Here is an 8,638-nt window from a genome sequence, read left to right as displayed (position 1 = left end):
CCCCTCCACCCCGCTTCTTCACCTTCCCTTTCCTCGCCGGAGCCGGCTCCACCTCCTCTTCCTCCTCCTCCTCCTCGGCTCGACCTCCTCTTCCTCCCTCTCCTCCTCCTCCGCCGCTGACGTGGTCGCGTCCCGGGCCTTCTTGGCGTTGAGCCTATTCCGCTTGTCGGTGGTAACAGCCTCCCGGCGCTGAACCTCCGCACTCCACTTGGCGTTCGACATGCCCGGTGGTTTTGCCATCGGCGCCCTCGGCTTCCTCTACTTCGCCTGGGCGGAATTAGCAGCCCGGGCTGTGGCGCGAGGGGCCAAAAACTTCTTCGGCGGCATGGCGGGACAGCGACCAGATGGCGGGGAGAGGGAGGAGTATGGCGGGAGAAGAGGGGCAGAGGGGGGAAGCAAAGGGAAAATGGAGGGAAAGGTGGGGAAACGGCGGGAAAAGGCCAGCCTCTCACCGATAGAGTGGACCCACGCGCCTTCTCGCTTCGGTCGGCGCCCCCGGCGACTCCCGGGGGGATGGGTTTGGCTCGGGCTCGCCGGCTGTTATTTTGGCCCAAACCGGCGACATACGAGAACCTGGGGGCGGACTGAGCCGATTTTTCGCCGCCGGCGCTAAAAAAGAGCCCTGAGGCATGTTGGGTTGCGAGTGGAGATGCTCTAAGACTACAAGCACTGTAGGTATAATTATCTTGGTAAAACCTGATAGTGGTCAGGCATCTTTGATAACTTAATAAATACAATAAATTTCTGGTCCGTCGACAAATAAATATTACTCAATTCCTTATTTTTGGTAACCCAATAAAGCAGATCAATCACACAGGTACGTACTGTACTGTTTTTCCCTGTTTAAGAAATTACACAATGTTATGTTTTATAAAACCAAAATAGTTTATATTAGTTTACAGAGGGAGTATTATTTTATTTTGTCTATTTGTTTTGCATCCAGATTTCTTCCGTATGGTTGTTTTACTGTGATAAAAAATACATGGGTCATACGGCAATGTGCAGGCACAAACCTAATGTCCTAATAATAATATTTTACAACTTGGGTCATTTTTGTTTTAGGTCCGTCGGCGAGCGAGATACTTGCTCATCGTGGTTTGGTTGTTAAGTGCCACAACTTGAAGACGCTCTTGATCATAAATCGTCAGATCTGTTCTTTGACTTAGCTACATTCACTTACCCCAAAGAACTCGTCAAAACTAACTTTGCTAAGCCCAAGGCGTTGACATGCTTTAATAACTTTGTTAAGCTCAAGGCATTGACACACATTAATTACCTTGTCCCATGGGTCAACATGGAGTTAATAGTACACTGCAATAAAAGTTAATAGTACACAAATTAGTTACCTTGTCCCATTTCGTTTTATTTTATTTTATTTTACTTCTCACTTCAATTCATGGGTATTGAGTTTAATACGCATGGATACCGTGTACTGTGACACTCAAAAAAATGCTGAATTGCAAGGAGTTGCTTGTAACCATATCAAAATGAGATTATGTTGAATATTCAAGGTCGCCATTGGATCGTCTTCCCTAAGATGGACAAAATAGATATGAAGATGGTCCAAAACGAAGCTCGGATGTGAAACTTATGAAGAATTCAAACAAGCACGTGTTGACACCAGATTATGACATGACACCCAACACACTTAATATGGCTTCAAATTGGAAAGTACTCAACATAAAATGTCTTCGAGGAGAACGGTTCTTATTTTTCAATCAATATCAATCTCAATTCTCTATCTAGCTATACTACTTACAAAGAACATAAGGTTCAACCGTTCGCTCAGTTTTCTCCCAATCACCCCACCGCCCAACCTCAAAACCTCCACCAATTTACCCCGGTTTTCATCGCCTTCTGGCTTTCAGCAACCAATCTTTGGTAACCCAATAAAATATATCAATCTATGATGTATAGCAATACATTAATGGTCCATTAATAAACTATTTCTTATGGAAAAACCTGATACCGGCCAGACATCACTACTAGAAAAAGGCCTACTAATGGCGCATCGGTTTTGCCTACTAATGGCACACTAACGATGCGTCATTAGTACCACGCCATTAGAATTTTTTACTAATGGTATGGCTTAATCTCGGGTCAATATGCTTAATCTCAGGTCAAATCGCACTCTGTGGTCAAACTTCCCGTAAGGTCACCCATCCTCACACTACTCCAGCCCAAGCATGCTTAACTTCAGAGTTCTATCCAACACCAGCAACAGCTCACTTCACAGGCACTTGTTGATATATCTAGCATATCAATCCTATTATACCTTGTTGATGTCTAGGACTTTGTTCATGTTCATGACTATGATGAAATTTTGAAAAATATTTCAAACTTCCCGGTCATATTACGTATCATTTTTTGAAAAAAATTCAAAACCAATTTTTTTTCTGTTACTAGTGGCGCACCACATCCACGGTGCGCCACTAGTAAGTTTGAAATTTTTTGAATTTTTTTGCCTCTAGATCTTGAAAGCCCCGTAACTTTTTTTCTGTTAGGTTTTTGGGGATCTTGAAAGCCCCGTAATTTGGATGTAACTTTTCGAGTAGATGATTTTTCATATAAAAAACTTTTTCATCCGAGTTCGTATGCAAAAGTTATGCCAATTTTACAAATTTCCAGAGAGATTTTGCAAATAAAGTCGAAATTCATATTTGTAAATTTACCCAACAACTAGACCACATATCACATGGGAAACTTATTTTCTTTTATTTTTTGGACATTTTCATGATTTTCTTTTATTTTTTTTAAAACTGAAAAGGCGATCCAGGGGGTGCATTCGGTGTTGGGGCAACTTAGTAATGGCGCACTGTGGGGTGGTGCGCCATTACTAGTTAAAACTAATAATGGCGCACTGAGACATGGTGCGCCATTAGTAACAAATATTTTTTTTATTTTTTTTTACTTTTTTTTCAAAACTACTAATGGCGCACGGCGGATGTGGTGCGCCATTACTAGTTAAAACTAGTAATGGCGCACCGAGACATGGTGCGCCATTAGTAACAAATATTTTTTTATTTTTTTTACTTTTTTTTTCAAAACTACTAATGGCGCACAGCGGATGTGGTGCGCCATTACTATGTCAACTACTAATGGCGCACGGCGGACATGGTGCGCCATTAGTAACAAAAAAAATTATGTTTTTTTTTTAAAACTACTAATGGCGCACCACACACCAGGTGCGCCATTAGTAATATATTACTAATGGCGCACCGAGACATGGTGCGCCATTAAAATATAGTAGTGGCGCATCATATGACAGGTGCGTCATTAGTGGCCATTCCATCTATAGCCCTTTTTGTAGTAGTGCATCTTTCATAACTTAGTAGATAGCAATAAATTCCTGGTCCCTGGACAAATAAATATTGATAAATCTTTTACCTTAGATAAATGAAAGACACATTCTAAGTTTTCCTTTTTTTTAAATAACTATAAATATACTATTCATAAAACCAAAACATGATTTAATGTGTCTATTTGTTTTGCATCAAGATTTGTCTCGTATGGTCATCTTATTGTGTTCAAAAATATTTGGGCCCCTTGGCAACACACGGGTGCATACCTAGTGTACTAATGATAATGTTTTACAACTTGGGTCAGTCGATAGTACATCAAGTCATTTTTCTTCTAGGTCCATCAGTGAGCAAGATAATTAGTTAATCTATCAAGGTTTGGATATTAAGTGTCGCAAGTTGAAGATACTCCTGTCTTAAATTTTCAGATCTGATCTTGATTTCTATCTAGATCTGACACCAAATGAACTCATCAAAACTAACTTTGTTTAGCTCAAGTCGTTGACACACTTTATTGCTCAAGGCGTTGACATGCTTTAATAACTTCGTTAAGCACAAGGAGTTGACACCCTTAATTACCTTGTCCCATAGGCCAACATGGAGTTAATAGTACACTGCAATCATAGATTGATGCTTGTTGCCAGAACAACCCGATCAGATCTCTTCCTTTTGATTTTTATTTTATTTTACTTCACACTTCAATTCATGGGTATTGAGTTGAACACCCATGTATACCATTTACCGTTGACACTCAAAAGTGGCCCAATCGCTAAGAGTAGCTTGAAAACATATCAAGATGAGATCAATTTGACAATTAAATGTCACCACTAGAATTTACTCTTCGAGATGGTCAAAATAGATACAAAGATGGTCCAAAACAAAGCTCGAATGCGGAAGTTATCAAGAATTCAGAGATGCATATCTTGAGACCAAATAATGACATGACAACAAACACAATTAATATGGCTTCAAGTTAAAAAAAGTAATCAACATGAACTGTCTTTGTCTCATGTAGGCGAACAACTTTTCCGTTTGAATCATCTCAATTTGAAGTCGTATGCCAATTCTATAGACCAAATGGTCTGACGTGACAATGACCGAAATCTGGTGCCCAACATGACACACACATGTATGATAGATGTCACCTTTCATCACTTCTTTTTTGTTTGTGTCATAGCGCCCCCAAGACTGCTTTTGATGAATAAATGTTTAGCATGATAAGTCTTCTGCTCATCGAGTTAAAGTATTTTTATTTTTGATGGTTTCAATTCGAGGTCGAATGTGGCATGTGGGTCACAAAAACTGAAATATTATCTTAGGCCCACCCTAAATATTAATTAGCTTAGTTTTGGAAAGGTTTGGAGCGCTTTCCTTGTATGTAAAGTCCAGTCTCCTTGCATATAGATGAGAGGTCATAACTGACTAAACAACACACAATCCATCAATCCATCAACCCTCATTCTTCGTGTTACAGTAGTGTGACTCGAACAGTTGTCGCCAGGTTGATCGTACGCTGGAGCAACCAACTCACCAAGCTCAGTTGATATGTTTACTCACAGCTTTTCCTTCTTCCTTTTTTCTTGGAACATTTTTCCTTGTTTATTTCCTTTTCCAATTTTTCTTTTTCCCATAACGATATTGTTCATTTTGTTTCTATTTTTCTTTCAGTAAATGCATGAATTTTTTAAAAATACATGAAATCCTTTCAAAATCTATTATTTTGTAAAATTCGTGAATTTTTTCAAATTGATGATTTTTTTTTCAAAATTGATGAACTTCTTTCAAATTGATGAACTTCTTTTCAAAATTGATGAATGTTTTTCCAGTTTGTTATTTTTTACTTCGATTAATATTTTTCAAATTGGTCGAACATTTTTTCAAATTGGATGATCTTTTTCAAACATTGATGAACTATTTTTTTCAATTTTCATATTTTTTTTTAAATTTGTGAACTATTTTTAAAATTTGTGAAATTTTTTGAACTCATGAATTTTTCCTTTTTTATTTTTTCTAAATGTTTGGGTTCCCTTTTTTAAAGTCGACTGTTGACTGGACAACTGGTCAACCGTTGACTAAAGGGACAAAGGTGCGCTGGAGAGCGATTTTGCTCTGCCTCGTGATGGGCCTGCGCATACAAGCAGTGGTGTGGGTGCCAGAAACCGCAACCGGCTCCTAGGAGCTCCCTCTCCCTCACCACTCCGAAGTTGCCCACAAGCACATATATCCTTTTTCAAGATCAACCTGAAAATAACTACGGCCCACAACAAATACGAAGCCATAATCAAACATGCTCGAACCAGTGCAGAGGCCGCCCAATGTAGCAAGCAGCCACTTAAGAGCATCTCAGATAGTTATCCTATTTTAGGTGTCGGCGTGGAGCCAGCGATCTATAGCGCAAGGGCTGCCCCTTTGATGGTTCAGTAGGGGGATGCAATCAACGAAAAGAGCAAACATAACAAGGGACACGACGTTCTTTACCCAGGTTCGAGCCACTCAGAAGTGTAAAACCCTACTCCTACTTTAGTGTATTGATGATGTGTGTGTATGTGCGTGGAGCGCGCTCCCCGGCAAGTCATGAGGAGAGAACAGCTGCACGGGCACGTACGTGAGAAATTGCAAGGGTTCGAACACTAAAAAAATGGAGTGGCCGAGTCACTCCCTCTTAAATGTTTCCATGGGCCTCCTTTTATAGCTGGAAGGGGCTAACATAGTGGCAAAAAAGGGTAAATACATGGGGTGAATGATGTTATGACACGCATATGGACATGTGTCAATAGAGGTGTGTTTCCAGGCGGTGGTCCACCATGTGCCCAGACGGGCTCTACCGAACTATCTGCCAGCTCGACACATGTCAGCAGACCTCTGACGAATGCTGAGGTGGGGTGCTGGAGTACTGAAGGGAACTTGCCAGCTTGGAACTTGCAGTCTTGGATCTTGTCGGAGCTGAGCTTGTCGGCCCGCACTTTGGTTTGCTAGGTATTCCCTGTTGATTTAGTGCTCGCTGCTACTTCTTGAGCATGCGTTGATTTTTCCCTTGAAGAGGAAAGAGTGATGCAGCAAAGTAGAGAAAAGTATTTTCCTCAGTTGAGAACCAAGGTATCAATCCAGTAGGAGGCACAAGTAAGTCTCTAATATATGCACCTACACAAACCAATAAATACTTGCACACAACGCGAAAAAGGGGTTGTCAATTACTTCAAGGTCACGAACAAGAGTGAGATCTAATAGAGAGATAATAAACAAATAAAAGTAAATAAAACTCAGCAAGGTATTTTTGTATTTTTTATTATATAGATGTGAATAAATATGATGGAAAATAGACCCGGGGGCCATAGGGTTCACAAGAGGCTTCTCTCTCGAAAAAGAATACCGTGGGTAAACAAGTCACTGTCAAGAAATTGATAGAAAAGCACAAAGTTATGACCACCCCGGTCATATAGTCTTGTTATGCTCCTTCTTCTTGACACAAAGTATAAATCATGCCCACCCCAGTGTCAGCCAAGCAATTGTTTCATACTTTTTAACGCGCTTCAGTTTTTTCAGCTCTTCATGCAATACGTGAGCGTGAACCATGAACATAGCACTATGGGTGGAATAGAAGATGGTAATGGACTATGGAGATGTCCATCAATTGATATCAATGTGAGTGAGTAGGGATTGCTATGTAACAGATGCACTAGAGCTATAAGTGTATGAAAGCTCAAAGGAAAACTAAGTGGGTGTGCATCCAACTTGCTAGCTCATGAAGACCTAGGGCATTTGAGGAAGCCCATCGTTGGAATATACAAGCCAAGTTCTATAATGAAAATTTCCACTAGTAATATATGAAAGTGTGAAAATAGGATACTCTCTATTGTTAAGAACATGGTGCTACTTTGAAGGACAAGTGTGGAAAAGGATAGTAACATCATCCCTTCTCTCCTTTTCTCTCTTTTTGTTTGGAGACTCCTCTTCTTTTTGGAGACTCTTTTTTTCTTTTCTCTTTTTATGGAAACTCTTTTGGCCTCTCTCTCTCTCTCCCCCCCCTCTCTCTCTTTTATAACCTCACATGGGACAATGTTCTAATAATGATGATCATCACACTTTTATTTACTTACAACTCAAAATTACAACTCATGGTAACTCAATCTCATATAATGATGGAATGGTGGAGTTATATGGCAATATATCTCAGAATGGCTATAAAAATGCCATGATAGGTAGGTATGGTGGCTTTTTTGAAGGAAATATGCCCTAGAGGCAATAATAAAGTTATTATTTATTTCCTTATATCATGATAAATGTTTATTATTCGTGCTAGAATTGTATTAACCGGAAACATAATACATGTGTGAATACATAGACAAACAGAGTGTCACTAGTATGCCTCTACTTGACTAGCTTGTTGATCAAAGATGGTTATGTTTCCTAACCATAGACATGTGTTGTCATTTGATTAACGGGATCACATCATTAGGAGAATGATGTGATTGACATGACCCATTCCGTTAGCTTAGCACACGATCGTTTAGTATATCGCTATTGCTTTCTTCATGACTTATACATGTTCCTATGACTATGAGATTATGCAACTCCCGTTTACCGGAGGAACACCTTGTGTGCTACCAAACGTCACAACGTAACTGGGTGATTATAAAGGAGCTCTACAGGTGTCTCCAAAGGTACATGTTGGGTTGGCGTATTTTGAGAATAGGATTTGTCACTCCGATTGCCGGAGAGGTATATCTGGGCCCTCTTGGTAATGCACATCACTTAAGCCTTGCAAGCATTGCAACTAATGAGTTAGTTGTGAGATGATGTATTACGGAACGAGTAAAGAGACTTGCCGGTAACAAGATTGAACTAGGTATTGAGATACCGAAAATCGAATCTCGGGCAAGTAACATACCGATGACAAAGGGGACAACATATGTTGTTATGCGGTCTGACCGATAAAGATCTTCGTAGAATATGTGGGACCCAATATAAGCATCCAGGTTCAGCTATTGGTTATTGACCGGAGACGTGTCTCGGTCATGTCTACATTGTTCTCGAACCCGTAGGGTCCGCACGCTTAAAGTTACGATGACAGTTTCATTATGAGTTTATATGTTTTGATGTATTGAAGGTTGTTTGGAGTCTCGGATATGATCACAGAGATGACGAGGAGTCTCGAAATGGTCGAGGCATGAAGATTAATATATTGGAAGCCTGTGTTTGGACATCGGAAGTGTTCCGGGTGAAATCGGCATTTTACCGGAGTACCGGGAGGTTACTGGAACCCCCGGTAACTTAATGGGCCTTAATGGGCCTAGTGGAGGAAGAGGAGAGGAGGCCAAGGGGCAGCAGCGCGCCCCTTC

Source organism: Triticum aestivum, chromosome 2B (assembly GCF_018294505.1).
Source record: "Triticum aestivum cultivar Chinese Spring chromosome 2B, IWGSC CS RefSeq v2.1, whole genome shotgun sequence".
NCBI classification, from domain to species: Eukaryota; Viridiplantae; Streptophyta; class Magnoliopsida; order Poales; family Poaceae; genus Triticum; species Triticum aestivum.
Note: the sequence above shows the minus strand (reverse complement) of the source record.